The sequence below is a fragment of the Tamandua tetradactyla genome, chromosome 2 (genome assembly GCF_023851605.1).
Source record: "Tamandua tetradactyla isolate mTamTet1 chromosome 2, mTamTet1.pri, whole genome shotgun sequence".
Classification (NCBI taxonomy): Eukaryota; Metazoa; Chordata; class Mammalia; order Pilosa; family Myrmecophagidae; genus Tamandua; species Tamandua tetradactyla.
The window spans coordinates 42,816,953-42,841,891 of record NC_135328.1 but is presented as its reverse complement, the minus strand read 5'-3'; the positions used below and the strand labels follow the sequence as shown (position 1 = coordinate 42,841,891).

The following is a 24,939-nucleotide window of genomic DNA, read 5'->3' as shown; positions in this document are numbered from 1 at the left end:
GGTGTCCTGGAAGGAGGAGAAAAACTAATGGAGGAAATTATCACTGAAAATTTCCCAACTCTTAAGAAAGACTTAAAATTATAGATCCAAGAAGTGCAGCATACCCCAAAGAGAATAGAGCCAAATAGATGTACTCCAAGACACTTACTAATCAGAATATCAGAGGTCAAAGAGAAAGAGAGAACCTTGAAAGCAGCAAGTGAAAAGCAATCCATCACATATAAGGGAAGCCCAATAAGACTATGCATAGATTTCTCAGCAGAAACCGTGGAGGTGAGAAGACAGTGGGATGATATATTTAAATTACTAGAAGAGCAAAACTCCCAACCAAGAATTCTATATCCAGCAAAATTGTCCTTCAAAAATGAGGGAGAAATTAAAACATCTCCAGACAAAAAATCACTGAGAGAATTTGTGACCAAGAGACCAGCTCTACAAGAAATACTAAAGGGAGCACTAGAGACAGCTATGAAAAGACAGGAGAGAAAGGTGTGGAGAAGAGTGTAGAAATGAAGACTATCAGTAAAGGTATAAAGAAGAAAAATTAGATGTGACATATAAAATCCAAAAGGCAAAATGGTAGAAGAAAGTACTACCCATACAGTAATAACACTAAATGTTAATGGATTAAACTCCCCAATCAAAAGACATAGACTGGCAGAATGGATTAAAAAACAGGACCCATCTATATGCTGTCTACAGGAAACACATCTTAGACTGAAGGATAAACACAGGTTGAAAGTGAAAGGTTGGGAAAAGATATCTCATGCAAATAACAATCAGAAAAGAGTAGGAGTAGGTATACTAATATCCAACAAATTAGACTTCAAATGTAAAACAGTTAAAAGAGACAAAGGACACTATGTATTAATAAAAGGAACAATTCAACAAGAAGACATAACAATCATAAATATTTATGCACTGAGCCAGAATACTCAAGAATACATGAGGCAAACACTGAAAAGAGAAATTGACACATCTAACATAATAGTTGGAGACTTCAATTCCACACTCTAATCAATGGACTGAACATTTAGACAGAGGATCTATAAAGAAGCAGAGAATTTGAAAAAACACAACAAATGAACTAGACTTAACAGACATTTATAGAACATTACACCCCATAACAGTAGAATACACCTTTTTCTCAAGTGCTTATGGATCATTCTCAAGGATAGACCAAATGCTGGGTACAAAGCAAGTCTCAATGAATTTAAAAAGATGGAAATCATACAAAACACTTTCTCAGATCACAAAGGAATGAAGTTGGAAATCTATAATAGGCAGAGTGCCAGAAAATTCACAAATATGTGGAGGCTCAACAACACACTGTTAAACAACCAGTGGGTCAAGGAAGAAATTACAAGAGAAATCAGTAAACATCTTGAGGCAAATGAAAATGAAAACACAACATATCAAAACGTATGGGACGCAGCAAAGGCAGTGCTGAGAGGGAAATTTATTGTCCTAAATGCCTTTATCAAAAAAGAAGAAAGGGCAAAAGCCGAGGTATTAATTGTCCACTTGGAAGAACTAGAAAAAGAACAGCAAACTAACCCCAAAGCAAGCGAAAGGAAAGAAATAATGAAGATTAGAGCACAAATAAATGAAATTGAGAACATGAAAACAGTTGAGAAAATCAACAAAACCAGAAGTTGGTTCTATGAGAAATATCAATAAGATTGATGGATGCTTAGCAAGATTGACAAAAAGAAGAAGAGAGGGGATGCAAATAGATAAGATCAGAAATGCAAGAGGAGACATAACCATTGACCAGACAGAAATAAAGGAAGTAATGACAGGATACTATGAACAACTTTATGCTAATAAATACAACAATGTAGATGAAATGGACAACTTTCTAGAAAGGCATGAACAACCAACATTGACTTGAGAAGAAATAGATGACCTCAACAAACCAATCACAAGTAAAGAAATTGAATCAGTCATTAAGAAGTTCCCTAAAAAGAAAAGTCCAGGACTAGATGGCTTCACATGTGAATTCTACCAGGTATTCCAGAAAGAATTAGTACCAATCATGTTCAAACTCTTCAAAAAAATTGAGGAGGAGGGAAAGCTACCTAACTCATTCTACAAAGCCATCATCACCCTCATACCAAAGCCAGACAAAGATATTACAAAAAAAGAAGACCAATCTTTCTAATGGATATAGATGCAAAAATCCTCGAAAAAAAATTCTAGCAAATCAAATTCAGCAACACATTAAAAGAATTATACACCACGACCAAATAGGATTCATCCCAGGTATGCAAGGATGGTTCAACATAAGAAAATCCATTAATGTAACACACCATATCAACAAATCACAGCAGAAAACCACATGATCATTTCAATTGATGCAGAAAAGGCATTTGACAAAATTCAACATCCTTTCCTGTTGAAAACACTTCAAAGGATAGCAATAGAAGGGAACTTCCTCAAAATGATAAAGGAAGTATATGAAAAACCCACAGCTAATATCATCCTCAATGGGGAAAAACTGAAAACTTTCCCCCTAAGATCAGGAACAAGACAAGGATGTCCACTATCACTGCTGTTATTTTCTAGCCAGAGAAATTAGACTAGAAAAAGAAATAAAAGACCTCAAAATTGGAAAGGAAGAAGTAAAACTCTCACTGTTTGTAGATGATATGATACTGTATGTCAAAAACCCCGAAAAATCCACAGCAAAACTACTAGAGCTAATAAATGAGTACAGCAAAGTGGCAGGTTACAAGATCAACACTCAAAAATCTGTAGTGTTTCTATACACTAGTAATGAACAAGCTGAGGGGGAAATCAAGAAAAAATCCCATTTACAATTACAACCAAAAGAATAAAATATTTAGGAATAAATTTAACTAAAGAGACAAAAAACCTATACAAAGAAAACTACAAGAAATGGTTAAAAGAAATCACAGAAGACTTAAATAGATGGAAGGGCATGCCATGTTCATGGATTGGAAGACTAAATATAGTTAAGATGTCAATTCTACCTAAACTGATTTACAGATTCAATGCAATTCCAGTTAAAATCCCAACAACTTACTTTTCAGAAATAGAAAAAACAGTAACCAAATTTATCTGGAAGAGCAGGGTGCCCCAAATAGCTAAAAGTATCCTGAGAAAAAAATGAAGTTGGAGGTCTCACACTACCTGACTTTAAGATTTATTATGAAGCTACAGTGGTCAAAACAGCATGGGGCTGGCATAAAGATAGATATACTGACCAATGGAATAGAATAGAGTGTTCAGATATAGACCCTGTCATCTATGGACAATTGATCTTTGATAAGGCAGTCAAGCCAAATCACGTGGGACAGAACAGTCCTTTCAATAAATGGTGCCTTGAGAACCAGATATGCATAACCAAAAGAATGAAAGAGGATCCTTATCTCAAACCCTATACAAAAATTAACTCAAAATGGATCAAAAGCCTAAACATTAGATCTAAGACCATAAAACTGTTTGAGGAAAATCTAGGGAAATATCTTATAAATCTTATACCAGGAGGTGGTTTCCTAGACCTTACATGCAAAGCATGAGCGTTGAAGAAATGAATGAATAAATGGTAACTCCTCAAAATTAAACACTCTTGCACATCAAAGAACTTCATGAAGAAAGTAAAAAGACAACATACACAATGGGAGACAATATTTGGAAATGATATATCATATAAAGGTCTAGTATCCAGGGTTTATAAAGAGATTGTTCAACTCAACAACAAAAAGACAGCCAACCCAATCACAAAATAGGCAAAAGACTTGAACAGACACTTCTTAGAAGAGGAAATACAAATGGCCAAAAAGCACATGAAAAGATGCTCAACTTCCCTGACTATTAGTGAAATGCAAATCAAAACCACAATGAGATATCATCTCACATACACCAAAATGTCCATTATCAATAAAACAGGGAATGACAAGTGCTGGAGAGGATGTGGAGAAAGAGGCACATCTATCCACTGTTGGTGGGAATGTCAAATGATACAACTTCTGTGGAAGGCAGTTTGGCATTTCCTCAAAAAGCTAAATATAGAATTGCCATATGACCTGGCAAAACCATTTTTAGGTATCTACTCAGAGGGCATGAGGGCAAGGACACAAATGGACATTTGCACACCAATGTTTATAGCAGTGGCATTTACAATTGCAAAGAGATGGAAACAACCAAAATGTCCATCACCAGACAAGTGGCTAAACAAACTGTGGTATATACATACAATGGAATATTATGCAGCTGTAAGACAGAATAAACTTATGAATATGTAACAACATGGATGGACCTTAAGGACATTATGCAGAGTGAGATTAGCCAGAAACAGATGGACAAATACTGCATGGTCTCACTGATATGAACTGACATTATTGAATAAAGTTGGAGAATGTCATTGGTAACAGAGACCATCAGGAGATAGAAATAGGGTAAGATATTGGGTAATTGGAGCTGAAGGGATACAGATCGTGCAACAGGACTGATTGTAAAAACTCAGAAATGGATAGCACAATACTATCTAACTGTAATACAATTATGTGAAAACATTGAATGAAGCTGAATGTGAGAATGATAGAGGGAGGAGGGTTGGGGCACAAATGAAATCAGAAAGAAAGACAATAAAGACTGAGATGGTATAATCTAGGAATGCCTAGATGTATAACAATAGTGACTGAATGTACAAATTAAAAAAATGTTTTTGCATGAGGAAGAACAAAGGAATGCCATTACTGCAGGGTATTGAAAATAGATGGTAATTAATATTTTAAAATTGTACCTTATTTGTGAGACTAAAGCAAAAACTGTTTATTTGGTACAAAATTTATATTTTGACTAATGCATTTCCTAATATAACTTAAGTAGACGGCATAATTGAACACCATAAGTACATGGAACCTTGAGTAGGGCATGAGATTTTGTTGGTTTGTCCAGAGTGATGCCCCTATAAATCCCATAGTGATTTGAACAGTGAATAAAAAAATATTTGCAAAGTCCCCTTTGGGGAATGGTGAGAAAGAGGGTAAATTCAACTTCCCCAAGTTGAATTCTTGATATTCTCACAAGCAGTGTGCACAACCAAAGCAATAGGCTGCACCCCCAATCTTGGGGTTTGTACATATGAAACTTAACCCCACAAAGGATAGGTCAAACCTACTTAAAGTTAGGCCTGAGTCACCCCAAAAGAACCTCTTTTGTTGCTCAGATGTGGCCTCTCTCTCTTCAGCCAACACAACAAGCAAACTCACTGCCCTGCCCCTGTCCATGTGGGACATAACTCCCAGGGGTGTGTATCTTCCTGGCAACATGGGGCAGAAATCCTAGAATGAGCTGAGACTCACCATTAAGGGATTGAGAAAACCCCTAGAATGAGCTGAGACTCAGCATTAAGGGATTGAGAAATCCTTCTCGACCAAAAGGGGGAACAGCGAAATGAGAGAAAATAAAGTGTCAATGGCTGAGATATTCCAAAAAGAGTCGAGAGGTTATCCTGGAGGTTACTCTTACGCATTAAATAGATACCACCTTGTTAGTCAAGATGTAATGGAGAGGCTGGAGGGAACTGCTTGAAAATGTAGAGCTGTGTTCCAATAGCCATGTTTCTTGAAGATGATTGTATAATGATATAGCTTTCACAATGTGACTGTGTGATTGTGAAAACCTTGTGTCTGGTGTTCCTTTTATCTATCTTATGGACAGATGAGTAAAACATATGGAATAAAAATAAACAATAAGGGGAACTAATGTTAAAATAAATTTAGATCGAAATGCTAGTGATCAATGAAAGGAAGGGGTAAAGGATATGGTATGTATGAATTTTTTTCTGTTATCTTTTTATTTCTTTTTCTGAACGAATGCAAATGTTCTAAGAAATGATCATGATGAATATGCAGCTATGTGATAATATTGTGAATTACTGATTATATGTGTAGAACAGAATGATCAAAAGTTAAGAATGTTTACATTTGTTTGTTATATTTTTTTAAAAATTTAAAAATTAATTAAAAAATGTTAAAAAACAAAAGAAAAAGCTAAGGCTAGCTGACCTAGACCACAGTTTCTTTCCCTTGCCATGCCTTTCTACTGATGTCAGCTTGACCATGGGGAAAGAAAGAAGATATCATGTTAGAGACATTCTGATCAGACTGGAAGAGGAGGGAGGAAAACCCTCTTATTCTGGCCCTGGTAGAGTGGGGTCAGGGCAAGCAAGGACTCAGATGTGTGTGTCCTGCCCAGGCCTTTCTTGTCTGAACTAAAGTCTGAATGGGAGGTCTGTTTGATAAACTGAAGGGAGATCCCAAAGCAGAGGAGGCTTGTGCTGGGACAAAAGTGGCTGCTTCTGTGAGTGTGGGGCCCTCTGGAGGTGGTGGGCCTGAAGAGAAGAGGTGGCATTACAATAAGCACAGGGTCAGGGCTACAGAGCCAGACATAGTGAAGCTTGTTGGGCAGGGAGTACTCTTGGATTTCACTAGCTTCTCTGCACAGGGGAGGAGGGTAAAGTCTCCAGACAGTCCCTGCATTCATCCTCAGGAAATGGAAGGTAGCAGTGATGATTCCCAGTGAACCACCCATTGGGGCCACTTTGGGGAGATGAGAGGAGACTCCAGCAGAGGCTCAGGCATGGGCACCCTCATCACAGGCCAGATGGAGTACATGACTCAGACCCAGCAGGGGCTGAAGGGCCAGTGAGAACCACAGTGGGGGATGAGCCAGCCAGGCAGGACCACAAAGGTCCAGCTCAGACCCAGCAGCCCTCAGCAGAGACCTGGGAGGACACAGAGGTCAGAGCATGCCTGGAGGTCCTTTTCTCTACCATGTGATATCACACTAGCCTCCCTCCTCACCCAGATGAGAGAAAGCTGAGAGTGAGCCTCTGCCCAAAAGAGCCTGAGATGATCAAAAGAGACTACTGATTGTAGAAGTTACTGATATGCTGTTAATTGGCAAGTTCGACTTTCCCTCTCTGTTTCATTCACTGCTGAGCCCCTGGTGATTAGAATAGTGACAGGTGCAGAATTGGCATTCAATAAATTTGTGAACAAATGGACCACAGGGACAAAAACCCAGTGCAACAGGCCAGCTTGGGGGAAGACAGGTGATCCCATCACCTCTGGCTTTTGGTTTTCCTCTGTGGACCTTTATTCAAATGCCTCTCTCCTCTTTCAGTTATAATTATTTCAGTTAAAATATTAATTACCATCTATTTTAAATAAATGTTTCCATGGTTATTAATGAATACAAATAGACGCTGGGGAAGAAGACAGTGCTGGTGATGGCAGAGGAGGTGGGGAGGATGCATACTTAATGCTTCTTAGCAGCATCTGAACTCCAGTTCAGCCTTTGCTCTGTGCCTTCCTTTAGTTGCTATATTCAAATAATTCACATGTGATAACTTTGAATTCAATAGAACTAAATTCTATTTAAGATTCTTTTTACTGTCTTTGACATTCATTCTCTAGGATATCTTTTCTTTTTTGCCAGAAAGTGTTATAGTGCAGCAGCCAAATATATGGACCTTGGAGTCAGACTGACTGCCTTCAAATCCCAAACTGAATGCTTGGTAGATGTGTGACATTTGGCACATTGTTTAATCCTTCTAAGCCTTAGCTTTTTGACATAAAGTCCTACATATCTCTACACACTGCTCTGCTTTTCCCCCATTCTTTCATCTGTGCTTCAGCTTGTCTATTTCCCATAGCAGTCTGCTATGCCCAGTCTGTTGTGAATTCATCCAAGGTTCTTAATTCAAGCATAGTTTAACTTCTAGAAAGTCCACTTGATTCTTTCTGATAGATTCTAACTCTGTTGAAATTCTTTGCCTTTTAAACTCTTCCGTCTTAACTTTTCATGTCCTGTGCATATACATCTTAGGAGTGGGATATAGGTAGAATTTGTGTGTAGAATTTAGGAGACCTTCTCTGCATGGTCTTTCTCTCTATTATATTGCCCCTAAAGTTCTCACCAGTTTCATAGCCCTGAACTTCCACATCTATCTCCTCAGTCCAGTAAGACTGTTGCTTTCTTCCTGAGCTCTTCCACCAGATGGTATTTCCCCTTTTTTCTGTCAGGCAGTTAGATGAAGGGCTGATACTTCAGTCTGATCAAGGACCAAGCAGGTTGCAGTTGTAGTAAAACTCAACCCATGGCTCATCCTTATTTTTCATTTATGGCCCTTTTGCATTTGTGATGGAAAACCTGGTCAGCCTCTGTCTCCTCAGGTCTGCAAGATTCTGGAGTTTCAATTCTGCCCTTTGTTCGGTTTGAGGCTTAGCCCTTTAGCCTCACGTTGCCCACAGCTTAAAACTATGACACATATATTCACGTTTGGTTTTTGAGGCAATCCCCTTTTCTCAGTGAGATTATGGGAGATTTTGTTTTGCCTTTTAGCAGTCCTTGACCTGGCTCTCCAGTCTTCTGCACTGTCCCCAAATTTAGAAAATTTATCATGAGGACTTCTGGTCACATTAGGGCCTCCTCAAGTTTCCAATCTGTCACTCTAATACCATCATAAGCCTTGCTGATTTCTCTTTCCCCCAGTAGCATTTCACTATATGGCCAGACTCAATTCTTTTTCTGTCCTCAAAACTAGCAAATAAAGAAAATGACTCATGTGAGAAGGGCTCCCCTTCTCTGGAATGCCAGTTCATCTAGACATTGCTTCTACAGCTCTTTGATATCATAAACTTTTATTTTTGTAGTTCATTTGACTTTTTATAGTTATTGCGTGAGAGTAGTGGAATTCCATGACCTGCTCTACAACCTGACCGAAGCTGAAGACTGTTTTTCTTTTTAAAGAACAATATAGAAATGTTTTAACTGTAAAGTTAATTTTTCCCCCCAGCACTTTTGATAAAAACTTTGCATGAATTCTTTCATATCTTGTCTTAGGCATAACTATACATGTGAATATTTATTTACTGAGGCACTCAGACATATATTTTGATTCTGAGATGAAATTTCTTTTTCATATTTTAACATGCATCTTTCAATTAATATAACGATTAAGGCAATTTTACTTTTTTGAGAGTTATTATTAAATCAATTGTGTGTTCTGCAATTTGCTACTCCCAATTTCAGAATATAATATGGGCATCTTTCCAGATCTGTATATGTGTTCTGTATTATTTAATAAATATTTATTTCTCTCTCTGTTTATCTGCACATATGCATAAGAATTTTTATATTAATGAAACCTTAGAAAATTTCAAATTTTCCACTGTTATAAACAGAGCTGTAAAATATGTCTGTACCTTTGTGAATGCTTGAATGGTTAGCAGCATCTAATATTTTTAAAGACTTTACTCAGTGCTAGGCATTATACTAAGTGTTTCTACATGTGTTAAATCATTTAAACCCTGCAATGAATCTGTGAGGTAGGTGTTACCATCATCCTCATTTTACAGATGAGAAAGCCAAGCTAAGACAGGCTAGCTAACTTTTCCAGTAGCATAAACTTGGTGGGTGTCCAAGCCGGGATTTGTGTTCAGAAGTGTCTGACTCCAGAACCATAGATCTTAATAACTATGCAATTATGTATATGAAGGAACTTGAGGGGCAAAAGTTATGCATGGTCTTAAAATTTCCAAGATACATGTCCAAATTGTCTTTGCAAAAGCTCTATAAGGTCTTCAATCTGTAATTATGCCATATATCTTGGGCAAAGGAATTTCTGCTTTTACTAAAAGTGGGATGGTTAATCCTGTAGTAAAAATCTCTCCCCAAAGAACATATATTTCTTTATTTTGACATCTAGGACTCTCCCATTTTGATCCTACAATAGCCATTAATGCTGTTTATCAAGTATTTCCACCTCTTTGCTTTCTGGGTATATGTGGTACCAAGTACATAGGTACTTCCACTAACTTTGAGGTTAAGTGTGGTGGTATGAATTTGTTTGGCCAAAGAAATAAGACTAGAATTAATGTGCATCAAACTCTTAAGGACCTGCACTTGGCATGTATTGTGAGCTAGAAATGAATTTTTTGTGTTAAGCCACTGAAAGTTTGATTCTGTTTGTCAATGCAGTCCAACCTAACATCCTGACTGATGCATGCCAGTCTATATTTCCATTAGCTTTCCTGTAATTCTCCAACAGAGAACTTTCACTCTATGCAGGTTTCCTAAGAATACTTTGTATCTTCCTTTCTTTGACCTTTACCCCTGCTACCTTTCTTTCTGCTTTTATAAATCTTATTTATTTGCTAAAGCCATGATGATGTTATACTTTCTTCAGGAAATCTTCCCAGACCACCCAAACCCACAGGCTTGGATATAGTGGCTTTGGAATAAGGCAGACCTAATTTCAAATCTATTCTCTGCCACTAACCAGCTGGTTGGCTTTGGGTAGGTGGCTTGCTGTCTTTGAAGTCTGTTATATTTGTTAAGGAATGTTAGCTACAATAATGGTTAACCTCCCAAATCTTGGTGGCATATCGACAAAATTTTATTTTCTACTCACCTAATGTCTGATAGTGGGGTCCTCACCCAATGAAATGATTCAAGGAATCAGACTTAGTCTCTTCATCCTCAATATGTGACTTCAGCGTTCTCCTGAGTATGACATAGAAAAGAAAGAGAGTGACATATCATACAGAAAGTTTTTATGGGCCAAATCTGGAAGTGGCACATCTGACATCTTTTGGTCTTGACTCATACCCTTAGCCATTCCTAACTACAAGGGAGTTTGGGAAATGTAATCTGCATGGATGAACAAAAAGAAGAGAGAATAAGTTTTCTCAACAGTTTGCCAGTCTTTGCTACATTATCCATACATAAAATGCAGATGATATTGTCCATCTTGTGGATTTGTGTGAATTAAATGAGAAGCTATATGGAAAGTACAAATACTGAACCTGATCAAAACTGTTTCATTTCCCCCCTTTTTTTTAAATTTGTGCCTTCAAACAGTGGCTTATACATAAAACTGCCTTGGCTGGTAATGTTTCTTCTTTATCACAGAGTCTTCCATTGGACAAGACACCGTTGGTGACATTTAGTAGGCGTTCGATGCATTTACTGGCTGGTTGTTTCCATTTGCTAAGGAGGGGGAGAAGGTTGAGGCCTGCGGATTCCAAAAAATCAGAAGTGATAGATGCCAGTGAGTGGGGGTTGAACCAGGCTCAGATCTGAGCACAGAGAAGTGGTTTAGTAATTGTGGTAATATCATGTGACTTTCTCTGTGCATGATGGCTTGGAGAAGTCAGGGGAGGACATCACCATGACACTAGGGCTGTAGTGGCCAAGGAATCACAGGTGTGTGAAGTAAGTCTGGGAGGAGGTGGGGGCAAATCTCTCACAAGAGGAAATGCCACCTTTGGCTTAAAGTTACCTGCCTACGTACAGCTTGGGTGAAGGGCTGGCAAGTTGTGTGGTGGAGATAAAGAAAGTCTGGGCCCCAGCCCTGTCTGATGGGGAATTTGAGATGACAGAAATGACTGTGGGTAATCTCTCCTGGATTTTCTTCCTTTGGTCTCCTGAACAGGAAGTGCAAGCTTCCTGGGTCATAGTAAGATGATCAGCCCCGGTTGATCTTGTTAATTTGGCCTAAGGGCTCCTTTGTTTCTAAGGGCCTCTGTAATCAAGAAGAGTTCTATTTCAGCACCCCTTCTTCCTGACTCTGTGACCCTTCACTCATAGACACTGCTGTCTCCATTCATGAGATGAGCAGCATGTTACCTGTATTATAGGATTTTGCAGGTGGCACATAAATAATGGATTGAAAACCACCTAGTACAGTGTATTTACTAGGTATTCAATAAGTCTTGACATAGTGGAACTCAAAATTTTTTTAGATTACACAACAGTAATTTTGCATAGCTGCTGTGTGCTAAGACCCTGTATTAGACACTGGAAATACTGAGATAAATTATTTTTGTTATTTCATCAAATTATCTTGACTTCAAGTGCCATCTGGTTGCTGATGACTGTCCCATCTATTATCTTCTGCAAGATATCTTTCCTGAAATTCAGTTCTATCTATTTAATTGCTTATTAAAAATCTCTACCTGGGAGGTGTGATGGTGGCTTAGCGGTAAGATTCTCACCTGCCATGCCAGAGACCCAGGTTTAATTCCCGGTGCCTGCCCATGCAAACAAACAAACAAAAAAATCAGTTAAATATCTCTATCTGACTTTCCACCTCAAATTAAACAGGCACAATATTTCATTTTTAAAATATTTAAAAACTCTTTATTGTGTTGAAATATATGTAACTCAAAATTTTCTATTTTAACCACTTTCAAGTGTACAAGTCAGTGGTATTAATGATATTCACAAGGTCGTGCTACCATTATCATCATCATCCATTCCTGAAACTTTGGCATCACCCTAAATAGAAACTCCATCCATTAAGCATCAATTCCTTGTTACCCGCCCTGTCTTACACCCTGCACCTGATAACTTCTAATCTACTTTCTATTGCTATGAATTTGTTTATTCTGGATGCTTCCTATAAGTAAAATCATTCAATATTTGTTTTTTTGTGTGTATCTGGCTTATTTCACTCAACATGATGTCTTCAATATTCATCTATGCTGTAGTGCATAACAGAATTTTGTTCCTTTTTAAAAATGGTTAAATAATATTCCATTATATGTATATATATCACATTTTGTTGATCCATTCATCTGTTGAAGGGATCTTAACAAGTATGATATTCAATGCACACACTTTCTTATCTCTTGAACCAAACCTGTTTTCCCTCCAGGGTCCTGTGGCTTTAGTAGCAGCATGTACTCATTTGCTCAAGTTAGAAATATGGGTATCATCCTTGTACCTTCTCCTCTTCCAACTCCTACATTCTATCAGTTGCCAAGGACTGCTGAATATATCTTCTTAATATCTCTGGTTCTCATTTACCTCTCCTTCCCTCTACAAATACTTTAGTCCAGGCCACCGTCATCTCTCCCACAGGATGACAGCAACTGACTCTAAGAGACCTACCTGCCCCTAACTTTGCTTTCGACCAATCCTTTCCCTTTTTGCAGCCAGAATAACCTTTCTGTGCTGGAAAGCATATCAAGTTCTTCCCCTGTGTGAAGCCCATTCATCATGGGTTCCCAGTGTCCTCTGGAGAAAAGTCCAAATGTGTTAACATGGCCTACAGTGCATCTTGTTACCTGGCTTCGTCTACCTCTTTAGTCTCATTCTCTATGTGCCCCTTGACCTGTACTCTCTCTTTCAGCTCTTCCCGCAGTCATACTGTTTCCCATCCAGTTTCCCAAGCACACCATGCTATCTTTTGTCTCCAGGATTTTGCCTGTGCTCTTTCATCTGCTTAAAACAGATTCTTTCCCTTTTAGCCAGGCATAGTAGGTTGAATTATGTCCCCCAACAAAGATACTCTCTAAATTTTAATCCATGCTCCTTGAACTCATTTGTAAATAAGGTCCTTTGAAGATGAATTATTAGTTAAGATGTGGTCCAACTGAATCAGGGTGAGTCCCAATCCATATAACTAGAATCATTTGTAAGCAAAAGAAATTCAGATTCAGGAGTCAGACAGAGAAGACCACACAGCCAGAAGCTAGCAGAACTAGGGAGAGCAGACCCAAGGAGTGAGAAATCATCATGAGACAGGAGGCAGAGATGCAAGCCAAGGAACCCCAAAGAGGTGGCAAGATAGCACCAGAATGCTTCAGTCTTTGGGGAGAAAGCATAGCCTTGTCAATCCCTTAATTTTGGACTTCTAACCTTCCTAAACCATGAGACAATGAACGTTTGTTGTTTAAGCCAACTCACTGTGTGGTATTTGTCACAGCAGCATGGTGAACTAAGACACCAGGCTAACTCTTACTCAGCCTTCAAGGAATATCTTAGTTATCCCCTCCTCTGGGAAACTTGCCTTGTTAAGCCACCTTCACTGTGAACTTTCCTGCAATCATCTGTTTCCTTATCTAAATTCTGCACTAGGCATAAGCTGCTTGAGGTGATCGCTAGCTGTGTATCTAGGACCTTAGGTCTTCATGTGTCCTGTGAGATGAAGGGTCACAAAGAATTAGAGCTGGGAGAGAATCCCTCTTGATTACCATGATCCTTTAATTGATAATTGTTAGACTAAATGAAAGTGAATTCAATAATATGTAAGATTATAATACATGGGATATATTATACAGAATAAAAATATATGGAATCTCTTTTCTCAAAGAATCCCCACTGAAGACAAGCACAGCAGTGATGGTGATTAATTACCACACTCTAACACTATGCTCTGTACTTGTTTCTCTCTCTCTGAATGAAATAACCTAATTTTGTATCACTGGAGATTATCAGGCAGTACTGGGGTTGCAGTGGAGATCGCACCCTGTTAAGTGACCAGATGCCTCAAAACCTAGTTTAAAGAAGGCTTAGTTCTTGGGTGTGAGACTCCCCATGTGCTCCTAAGTGTTTAAAGAAGGTTGAAATCATGGTACGAGAGTCTCTGTGTGACTCCAGGTGCAAGAGGCTGAACAAATTTGATGGTGTTTATTAGTGAGAAGTGAAGGAAAAAGGCTTAGGAATGAAAGGGAGAAGCCGTGAGGAAGGAGGGAGGTGGGGAACACTGATATCGTGAACTGTCACTTCTTCCTCTTCTCCTCCCCCTCAGGGAAGAGGACATTTGACTTGCTCCTATCCTTCCTACAAAAAGGGGAAAGCACACTGCCTATCCTCTCTCCCTCCCCAGAAAGGGTGGGAGGGCTGGCGTTTCATTTCTGAACTCCTGTGAACCCCCAGGCCCGTAGAGAGCCTGATGGCGCTAGCTGCAGGGAAGGCAGCAAGCAGGTGGAGAGGAAGTGTGGGCAAGCTGCCCTTCCACTGAAATCATAGGGAGTCCCCCAGGGGTAGAACTGACTTCATGAAAGTGCCTGGGTCTTAAGCTTTCTTGTGGATTTCTCTAAGTGGAACGCCTATTGGGGGAAGGCGCCTCTTCGGGGAGAGACTCTAAGATTGGCCACCCAGGGACAGCAAGGCTGAGATGTGGAAGAGGTGGAGCCACAGTTGGATCTCCCGCACTGGAGGACTGGGGAGAGGGAAGTCCCCAGAGAGACCTCCAAAAACCCCACCAATGTGCCCAAAGCCTGCATGTGAACACCTACACCTACAGGGAAACAGCCAGCCCTTCTAGAGGTAGGCTGGGGAGACATCCAAACAAAAGGGAACTGAGCCTCATTCCCACAGATTCCCACAGGTTTGCTCACTAGGGAATGGGAGTTATGAGCAAAGGAGACACTTCTCCCACTCCACCAACAGGCAGATGAGAACAAACATCCATCCCCTCCCCCTCCTTGCTGCTGGGACCCCAGAGGGCGATGGCCAGGGAAGAAGATGGGGCAAGGATGCACCACATCTAACTTCTTCTGCTCCAAGTCCAGAGAAGAGGAGACCTTTCCAACAAGTAGGAGACGAGAGTTCAACAGCAGATGGACTACGCTACAATCAGAGAAAGGAGACAGTTTCCCTATTTAAAGTATCCGAGAGTAGTAGCATTGGATTGAGCGAATTTTAAGGGAGTCTATTACCCAGCGGGAAGGAAAGACTTGGCATAGCATAGGAGTAGCAGGAAAAATAAGGTCATTTGTTGTTTATGTAGCAGTGATTTGAGAATCTTTTAATCCTTCCAACAGCCCTGCAGAATAGGTATTATTATCCTTGTTTCCAGATGCAGATACTGAGGCTGGGAGTTAAGTGATGTGCCAAAGGTTTTCCAGCTTAAAGGTGGAGGAGCCAGGAAAACAGGTAATTATTCTATAGTGTGACAGCAGCACAAGCTTGAGAAAGGTACAGGAATTGTAAAAGTAAGGTGAACCTCCAGGAAGAGAAGTGCACTAGAAGAAGGGAATCTCCTAGAAGTGCATCTTGCCGAACAGCGTCCAGTGACTCTTACTCTCAAAACAAAGCCCAAACTCGGGGGTCCTCGGCCCACGCCCACTTGCAGCTTTGGCCTTGCCTGCCTTTGCTGCTCTGTGTGCCTCTTTCCACCTGGTAAATTCATCTTCTTCCCTCAATAACCAGCCCCTCCTTCTGTTCCTGCACTTTTCACACCATTCTCACCACCAGAATTCCAGCTCCTTCTTCTGAACATATCCCTGAAAATCCACACTGAGCCCCATCTCCATAGATTTCCACACGTTTACTGAGGGTTTACTAAAGCCCAGGTCTGTTTAGACATGCGATCTCAGGCCAGCCCTCACAGTCCCAGGTGAGGTGGGTAACCCACCTTACACGCGTTTTACAGGTGAGGCTGAATCGGGGTGGAAGAGGCTCTTGGGGTTTCTCCTATGTCACTTCAGTCAGAGTGGCTCTACTTTATCTGTTTCTGTATAGTAGGATCCCATTTTCAGCAGAGTGAGATTTTAAATTCTTGTGTAAACTCTCTCTTGGATGGGTGCAAGGGTAGTTCAGTGGTAGAACGCTCACCTGTCATGCGGGAGATCTGGGTTCAATTCCTGGTCCATGCAACCCCCCCCAAAAAAACCCTTTGGAGTGCACAGCCTTGGAGACTGACTCTTGACGGGCAGCCCTTCTAGTGGGGCTGTGCTTCCCTTAGTTGAGCGACGTTGCCCTCCATCTATGAGGCATGTTGCATGGACAACTCATATCTACATTTTAAATTACAGAATCAATCTCAGCTCATACTCTTAGTGGCAGGTATAAGCTGAGACACTCCAAGTTCCCAGCAGCCTCTCCCCAGTCACTAGGTGGAATGGCCAGCAGAACACCTTGCTACCTAACTTGTTGATTGTATGTTTGCCTGCAGTCATCATGGTAGCTTTGTTTCTTGCCCACTATCTGCCTTGTTTTCAAAGCGTCTTACATTTCATTTAAATAAAGGGCTCTACTGTCAAAATGTTGAAACCACAGTCCTATACTACATTATCTTCTGTTCTTCAGCAAGTTTGCATGCATTATGCAATAGGTATTGGATAGGATTTGAAGCTCAAAGAGTATTCTTTCTTTCTTTTTTTTTTGTATACTGTATGGTGGGGGTCACATTTCATTCTTTTTCCATGTGAGTATCCCTTTATTGAATCACCATATGTTGAATTTTTGTTTGTTGTTTTCCTTTCTTTTTGTTTGGCTTGTTTATTTGTTTAAGAAGTGCATTAGCCAGGAATTGAACCAGGGTCTCCTGCATGGCAGGTGAGAATTTTACCACTAAACTAGCTTGCACCCTGTAACTTCTTCTTTAAAGTTCCAGGAGGAGGAAATTCATCCCCTTGCACCATAAATACAAATCTTAGTGACACATCACTTAAAGAGAAATGTGGATCCATAAATTAAATCAAACTTGTTGATTTTATCAGCAACTACTCGAAGTGCTGTTTAAATTTTTTTCTTTTCCTTTTTATTTGAAATGGTCAGAATTGAAGGCTATTAAATCAGCAAGGTCTAGAAAAAAGGGTTCTTAATTGAAGGAACTGAAAACGGTTTCATTAATGTTGTATAAATTAGTAGTTAGGATTTCCAATTCCTTGTGAAAATACCCACGTTGAATTTCAGGAGGGGAATTTTCCTGCAATTCACAACACTTCAACAGAAAGGGCCCAAGGGTTTGTTGTAATTTTAGGGGACATTCAATCCATTCAGTTTGGAGCTTACATTCTAGTGGGATGAGGGTGACAGGAAGCAGACAAGAGAAAAAAAAAAAACCCCGAGATTTCTGATAGTGATGCATGCTTATGGACAATAGAGGTAATGGGAGAGTGATGAGGCAGGGGGTGGGGTCCAGCCGTGCTGGAGTCAGGGAAGACCTCCTTATCTAAAGTCCTTTAACGTTTTTAGCTTCTGTGGTGATCTTGGTCACTTCGGTCTTTCCAGTGAGGGGAGAACACTGAGTGAGCTCCCAAAGCCACACCCAGTACCTGAAATAAGGCTTTGTTCTTCCCAACCTGCCAGGTCAAGGACATCTTCTTCTTTTTTTTTTTTTTTTTACATAGGCAGGCACCGGGAATCGAACCCGGGTCCTTGGGCATGGCAGGCAAGCATTCTTGCCTGCTGAGCCACCGTGGCCCGCCCAAGGACATCTTCTTTCTGATCCTTAGAGTTGATATTGCTAACTATGAGCCTCCTCTCTTGTGATGTAAAGAAATTACTGTTTGAAAACCACTTGTCAAAGTACGTTTTCCTGAGTTTTAAATCTTGCCCCTTTTAGAACTTTGGGTGTTGTGATTTTTTTTTTTTCCAGTTTACAAGGAAAATTCTAGACTTATTCTACCAGGATGGGCTTCTTACTCCTCTTATGTTACTTTCAAACATCTGCACCTTCAGTTTCATCTACTCTGAACTTCTTGCCATGGCTCTCAAGGCCTTCTCGGAACTGGCCCTGCCTGTCTTTCCACCCTTCCCCACCATTCTCTCTGCTCACTTCACTCCAGCCCCACTGCCATCCTTGCTATTCCTGGACAGTAGTAAGCTTCTTCCCACCCCAGGGCATTTGCACTCGTCATTCCCTCTGCTTGGCATATTCTTCCCCCTGAACTCGGCATGGCTCGCGTCTTCTCATCATTCGGGTCTCAGCTGAAGTGTCACTTTCTCAAAGAGACCTTCCTGACCACACTATCCAAACTATGTCCACCCCCCCAACTATCCTTTACCACTTTACTCTTATTTATATTTTTCTTCATGATGTATTATTATCTTAATTATTCTAGTTATTTATTGTCTTTCTGTATAACAATGCAAATTCCCTAAGGACTGGACTTTTGCCCTTCTTGCTTACTGCTAATATCTCCAGTGCCTAGAACTGTACTAAGTTCTATAAACATCTATGGAATGAATGAATCTATTCTCATTGTTTTCAAATTGGTTTTATTTTCATGGGCGTAGCCATTTTCCATATCAAATATTATGCATAATGTTAAAATACAAAGCAAGTCAAAGCGAGGGGTGCTGACAGTGGCGGGGAGCCCCATGTCCAGACTGCAATTGTCATTTCATGCTCCACAGAGGCCAGTAAGTGCTCTGGGGGAAACCATGGTTCTATGGGATGCAGTTTGAAGCCCCCTGCTGTAGTGCAGCCCTTTGATTTTACAGAGAGGAAGGGTAAGACTCAGGCGGGGATGGGACTTACTCAAGTTCAAACAGGGGCTTTCTGACAAAGAGGAAGCCAGAAATTGGGATTCCTTGTTCCTAGGCCAGGGCTTTCTATGGTTAACCTCACCTCCTGGAAGTTTCACTTATTTCACCCGCTTATTAAATGATTATTTATTGAATACATTTAGACATTAGGGTTCAAAAAGCAATCTTACTATATAAGCTTTAACCCAAAGAGATGTCCTTAGACTAGTGACGCTTAAGGTCTCTGGCTGTCTAGCCTTGAGCTTCCCATGTTTTCAGTCCACCAGAACAAAATTGGCAGAAGTTTGGCCATGCGTCAGCTGCTTTCAATTTCCTGTTTATCTCTGTAAACACAGAGAATTCAATAAATATGCCCTGGGTTCTTGTCATCCAACAGCCACCTGGGACACAGGGACGAAACAAGCACTACCTCTGCCCTCACAGAGCTCTCAGTTTGGCGGAAGAGGCCAGTGAAAACATGAAGGAGATACGTGCTACGGGGGAGCCAAGCTCAGCTAGGGAGTAGGTGGAGAGGCTAATCCAGCTAGGGTGGATAGCATCAGAGCAGACTTCCTGGAAGGGGGGACCTTTCATCAGGGCCCTAAACAATAAACAGGAGTGAGCCAAGGAAGGATGAGGGAGGGGAGGGACCTGACGGCAGGGAAGGGCATTCAAGGCTAGTGGGAGAGTCTGTGTAAACACATCTGTGTAAAAAGCAAGAGCTTTTAACTCAGATTCAAGTGGCTCAGAGTGGCCAGATGTTCTGAATTAAAAGGGCTCCATGAGAACAGGGCTTTGCACTTCCGCTCTAACTCCTGGTCCTACTATATCAGAACTGACATGATTAAGGGTAAAGATTATTAGATCCAATTTGCAAATTGGGTTTACTCCTCCACTTGATGACACCACCCCATAATACCCGTCCAACCCCAAAGTAAGGGCAAAAATAACAAGACTGGCAAAGTGGAGTCTTTCTGTTTCCTCACCAGATATATAGTACAGTGAGGTCACGGGTATAGGAGCCAGTTCATTGTGAGGAAGAGCAAAGCATTCTCAGTCTGTGTGTGTGTGTGCATGTGGGGGGTGGTGGTGAATATGTGTGCGTGTGAATATGTGTATGTGTGCATGTATACGTGGGGCAAATGTGTGTATATGCATATGCATGGGAGGGTGATGTATGTGTTGTGTGTGTGCCCATGGGAGGTGACTCTGTGTGTGTGTCTGCCATTGGAATGGGACTAGGGAGGGTTGGCTGGCAGCCAACACAGTGATACAACAGTGGATACCATCTCCGAGGTTTCCTTTTGTTCCAGGAGCTGGGAGTCTAATATTGATTTCGCAATACTGCCATCTTTGGATGGAGAAGCTCCCTATAGCTTATCTCACTCTCTCCAGGATTCTTATTTCCTCCTGGTAGTAAAATTTAAATTAATTTGCTTTCATAGCCTTGAGTCCACACAGCAGGCTACACAAGGTAGAAATGTGTTAACTCCAGCAGAAAGAAATAGGAAATAAATGGGTTTGCCTACAAAAGCTGACTTAAATCACTTGTGAATTGATATCCCCCAAGAGAACCTTGGCTTTTCTTCTTGAATATTTTGCACAAATGGGGAGGAAGGCGTGAAACATTTGATAGTGTTCAGCCTGTGAAAATAGAATTCTGCGGTGAAGATCATAGTATTAGATAACATTTGTGGAGAACTTAGAGCGTGCTAAGCAATTTATATGTGAAGTCTCATTTAATGCTCACAGTAATTGAATGAGGAGGCATAATTAGCTTCAACCTCGTTTTACTAATGAAGATGCTGAGGCTCCTGGAGGTTGTTCAGGCTGGTGGAATCTAGAGATCTTAAGGGGGCTTGCCCACAGTAACTCAGCAGGACAGGTGGGAAGTAGAGGGCACAGCCCCACTAGTTTGGTTCCTATCCTTGCACACCTAGCCACTGTGAACACTACCTTCCAAGATTCATATATTGTTGAAAAATGTCTAAGGTTTATGATCACAATGAGGCTTCTTTTGGAAAGATACTCACTTCTTTGCTTTTAAATGGACTAGAGTGTAACTTTTTCTTTTCAAAACCCACATTTTCATGGGACTTTAGTTTTAGAACGGCCCATGACATGGATGGGATGGTTCTGAAATCCTGTTGATATGGAGTCTATGAATTAGCTGGAGAATATCACCAGTAATATCTGGAGACACTCTGCCTGGCTCATGTGCTGAGCAACTGTCCAGAGGCCACATGGGTTTTGGGTGATTCTGAGCACCTAATAGGTCTTTTCTTACTTGGATTAGATTCAGGCTTTCCCTTGTTCCTGTGTTGGAGCCAGAAGATTCTGGCATTCTTGAGAAATCTAAGTTGTGTGAGTTACAGCTCCTACTTTGTAATATCGACCAGGTGGTCTTCACTCATGAAATCTTCTACCACCTACCATTGTTGCCTGGTGCTTCTTGACCTGGAACTTGTTGGGAAGCAAAGATCTTGGATTCTTAGCTTTGCGACTGTGGTTATTCTTGTTTCTAGCCAGATTCATCTTCTGATGGACTGATGACCCATTATATGCCTGTGTTGAGCCAGGCACAAGGAAGAATAAGCCCCGTCCCTTGCCCTCATGAAACTCACGTCTAGTGGGGATGATAGATACAGATATTAAAATTTGACCACAATATGGTTCCATGAAAAGACAAGGGGGTGTTTGTATAAGCTCAGATCAGATCTCTGAGTAGGTGGTGACAGTTGAGGGTGTGGGAGAGGGAATGTGTCAGGAAATGCTGTTAGTGACGTTTCACCTGAGACCTGAATTAAGAGGAGGTGTTGGGTAGATGAAGAGATGTGTGTGTATTGAACATTCAAAATAGAGGGAACATCAGGTGAAAAATCAGAACTAAGCAACTCAGACTGCAAAGGGGGTGTGGTGGCAGGAGGTGAGGCACAGGTATGCCTGAGCTTGATCATGCGTGGGAGGAGATGGAATTTATCTGAAGGGCAATGGAGAGTGACACAGGAATATTTCTATTTCAGGTCAATTACTGATTGCAGTGTGGGAGACTCACTGGAGGGGAGAGACTGCAGGCTGGAAATCTGGTTAGGAGGCCATTGCTTTGGTAGAGCCTCAGCTACTGTGGAGAAGACTTTGCAGATGAAACAGATGGAAAGGAGAGATAATAAGGAAGGGTTCCATTCATGTCATGAAGGAATTTGCAGATTAGGGTGTGAACCTCTTAATGGTATTGCCAAAGGCACTTTCTCTTAATCTAAGTATGATTTATACACAGTGAAATGCCCAGATCTTAAGTGTACAGTTTGATGAGTTTTGCAAAAGCATTGATCTGTGTAGCCCCAATCCCCATTAGGATATACAACATTCCATCATTCCAGAAAGCTCTTTAGAGTATACTTTCTCAGTTAATCCCCAGCTCTCTCCTGTCCAGATGAAACCATTGTCCTGATTTCTGTCACTGTAGCTTAGTTTGGCATATTATATAACTTCAAATGAATGAATGGAGTCATATAATACATACAGTTTTGTGCCTTGCTCTTTCACCCAATATAATGTTTTGGGGATTTACACATGCAGTGTGTCCTGAGTAGTAGTTCATTGTAAGAACAAATGACAGTTTGTTTACCCATTCTTTTGTTGAAGGACATTTGGGCTATTTCTGTTTTCTTGCTATTGTGAATAAGTCTTCTCTGTACATTCTTTTTCGGGGATACATATTTTACTTTCTCTTGAATAAATACCCAGAAGTGGAATTACTGGGTCATAGGGTAGATATATATTTAATTGCATGAGAAACTAACGATAGTTCTCCAATGTGGTTATATCACTTGGCACTCCTCCAGCACGGTGTGAAAGTTCTAATTGTTCCACATTTGGGGCAACATTTGGTATTGTCAGCATTTTTAATATTAATCATTCTGGTGAGTGGCTGTGCATTTTTTTTCCGTTATCTTAAAACTAATGACCTTAAGCACATTTTCATGTGCTTATTGGCTATTTATGTATCTTCCTTTGTAATATACATTTTCAAGCCTTTTGCCCATTTTTTTTTTATCATATTGTCTGGATTTTATTGAGTTGTGGGAGCTTTAAATATATTCAGAAGTCCAGCTTGTCATTTTTTTTCTTTCATAGTGAGTCTTTCCAGTGTTCTGTAATTTTAAGTTGTATTCATTAAGAAACATAATCGAAACTGCTGCAAAAGCTAATTTCCAAATCCAGTCAGTGTTTGATACTAGTAATTGAGGTTGGTTTTTCTCATCCAGAAAAATTTCAATCTCGTCCCTGAACTTAAAAAAAACACAGTAAAAATTTACCACTGCTAAGACATTAAAACTACTGTTTGTAAAGATATTAAATTTTTTATTTTACAGAAATCATGGAATTGATACTTCAGTCACTGGCACGTGAATGAGGTTCACCATTGATGCTACTGGTTCGGTAACATGTGATAGGTTCAGATATTTTCTGCAGAGAACCTATTGATGGATACTATAATGGATAACTATTGGCTTCAAACACCTCACATCTTCACAAGCTTAGTAAATCTGTTCAACTAAGAGTTTTTCTGCTCCACACACTTTTTACCACCATCAGCTGTAACACAGAGTCTACTTCAAGTTATACTGAAGCAGAGTTTTCTCAAACTCTTTGAAAATATTCTTATCTGTCATTGTTCCACAAAGACTATTTGTAGAAGTAAATTCTTCAGTCCTTTCAAAGTCGACATTGACTCCTTGAATAAGCAACCACCAACCAGCTGGTAACATCTGTCAGTTTATCAAGAGCTGATGAAAACAACCCCAAATCATTAGTCTTGTTTTTTTTTTTTAAAGATTGCTATTAGAGGATTTGTAGGTTTGCAGAAAAATTGTGTAGAAACTTACCTTGATTTTTAATTGACTATTGATTTGTCCCCATTGCCTTCAACCCTTGTAGCAACTGTTCTCACAAAAATAATAGTCTTAAACAAGTTTATTTTCTCTGCCTTGGATACTGCAATCAAATATGATTTGATCAACTCACCATTGACAAATGGCTTTCCTTGCTTGACCAACAATTGAGTACTTGGAAACTCATTTTCTTTACAGCTCATCTCTACTTGTAATTGTTGTGAAGAAATTATGCTGTGAAGAGAGAGATTTTATTTTAAATATTTTAAAACTTTTTTTATTGTATAGTATAGCATATATACAAAGCAAAGAAATAAAAAGGCAATAGTTTTCAAAGCGCTCTTCAACAAGTGGTTATAGAACAGATCCCAGAGTTTGTTGTGGGCTACCATACGGTCCTCTCGTATTTTCCCTTCTAGTTGCTCCAGAATATAGGAGGCTAAAGGGCTTAAATACTTTTTTGTCATCATAATCGACTTTTTTTCCTTCTTTTTTTGGTGAACAATTAACATATATACAAAGAAAGCTGTAAATTTCCCAGCACGGTACCACAATTAGTTGTAGAACATATTTCAGAGTTTGACATGGATTACAATTCCACAATTTTAGGTTTTTACTTCTAGCTTCTCTAAAATACTGGAGGCTAAAAGAGATATCAATTTAATGATTCAGCATTCATATTCATTCATTAAGTCCTATCTTCTATGTACAATTTCATAAGCTTCTTTGATCTTTCCTTACCTTATTTTAAATTTTTCTGACCACTGTTTTCACATGAACTGGAAATATTGTGATGAGTACTTACTCTGATAATATTGACATACATTGTATATTTTTTTAAGCACATCTACAGTCCTATTTGGATAATAAACATAATGCTCTGCCATCTATTTGATAATAAAATAATCCATACTCCACTGTGACTTAGCAAAACATTAGGTGCCCACTTTTATTTCCTTGTTTGAACATTATGGGTATGCACTAGTAATAATAATAATAATAAAAATGTTGTTGTATG

General features: G+C 39.9%; 1 long non-coding RNA gene across 1 annotated transcript in view; it reads left to right on the top strand.

Annotated features, from left to right (window-relative positions):
- The window catches only part of LOC143669184 (uncharacterized), a 95,372-nt gene extending 71,508 nt beyond the window's left edge, over positions 1–23,864 (top strand). The window contains exon 5 of the long non-coding RNA XR_013168771.1: positions 23,403–23,864. This is a non-coding gene — a long non-coding RNA (uncharacterized LOC143669184). The remainder of the gene's footprint in view (positions 1–23,402) is intronic.
- Positions 23,865–24,939: the final 1,075 nt, after the last annotated feature.